This window comes from Rhagoletis pomonella, unplaced genomic scaffold, assembly GCF_013731165.1.
Source record: "Rhagoletis pomonella isolate Grant_MI unplaced genomic scaffold, Rhpom_1.0 Rhpom_scaffold_00102, whole genome shotgun sequence".
NCBI classification, from domain to species: Eukaryota; Metazoa; Arthropoda; class Insecta; order Diptera; family Tephritidae; genus Rhagoletis; species Rhagoletis pomonella.
Genome location: NW_023458656.1, coordinates 193,377 through 194,653, shown reverse-complemented (window position 1 = coordinate 194,653; position 1,277 = coordinate 193,377).

The window sequence follows — 1,277 nt, the reverse complement described above, 5'->3', positions numbered from 1 at the left end:
TAAAATCTAGTTCGTTTTGCATCCCTTTTTCTATAGTTCCAAACCAGTTCCTAATTCGACAGATGAGATCTAGTTCGATCTGCATCCATTTTTTATAGTTCCCAACCTGTTATAAATTCGTCACCTTAGATCTACATTTCTAATCAGGCTTGTCGAAACATTTCCCTTTTACATTAAATATGATCGGTTGAAGGAAGGACAATACCATCACAAATGTTTAAACGCATTTATTAAAAATTTATAAACCACATTAGTAGTAGTAGTAGTATTAAACTTAAGTAGTAAGTAAAAAACAAAAGAGCGTTCTGCTTAAAAGTAAAAATATTTGTTCACTTTGTCTTACTTGTCTAAATTTAAGCATATTGTTTTTTAAGTAAATAAGATATACAGTCAGTCAATAAAGTGTAGGTACATCAAAGTTTTTACAATACCGGCAACTATTGTTTAAATATTTAGTTTTTCCCTACTTTTTTATAAAAATATGGTTAGTTCTACACCAAAAACCCCAAAATTCATAGTTCCAAACCTTATGCAAAATTAAAGAAAACTCCGCAAATTTCCATCCAAATATTGCAATTTACACTCTTTAGAAAAAAGTTAAGTACGCAGTTTTTAGCCCATTCAATTTTAGTATAACAAAGTGCGAGTTTGAGGCAGCTAGGACTTACCATTGATATTTAGCAATTTTTTGTTGTTGTTTGGTAAGTCCTAGCTTCCTCATACTTGCACTTCATTATACTAAAATTGAATGGGCTAAAAAACTGCAAACTCAACTTTTTCTAGAGAGCGCAAATAGAAAGTGAATTATTTTAATGAAATTTTGCAGAATTTTCTTAAATTTTGCACAAGGTTTGGAACTCTGATTTTTGGGGATTTTATAAAAAATTGCCGAAAACTAAAATATTTAAAAAATAGTTGCCCGTATTGTAAAAAATTCGTTGTACCTAAACTTTATTGACTGACTGTATTAAGGTAGCTGTGCTGGATTGCATAAAACAAAAATTAATTTGTCTTTTCTTAAAAAAAGGTAGCTCTGGTGGCTTGCATTTTTAAATAAATTTAGTGAGAAAGTGGTAATTATTTTGACACTTTTTTTTAACCTCTTTTCTGCAACTGCATTGCCTTTCTCAATTGTCCTTCAGGATCTTGGCCTTTGTTTATGGAATCACTAAGTATAATGATTATTAAGCAACTCAAAAACTATACCAGCGTGATTACCGACGTATCCTTTTGAGAGGTAGCCGCACTCTTATAAGCGTAATAAGACCCAAACTTTT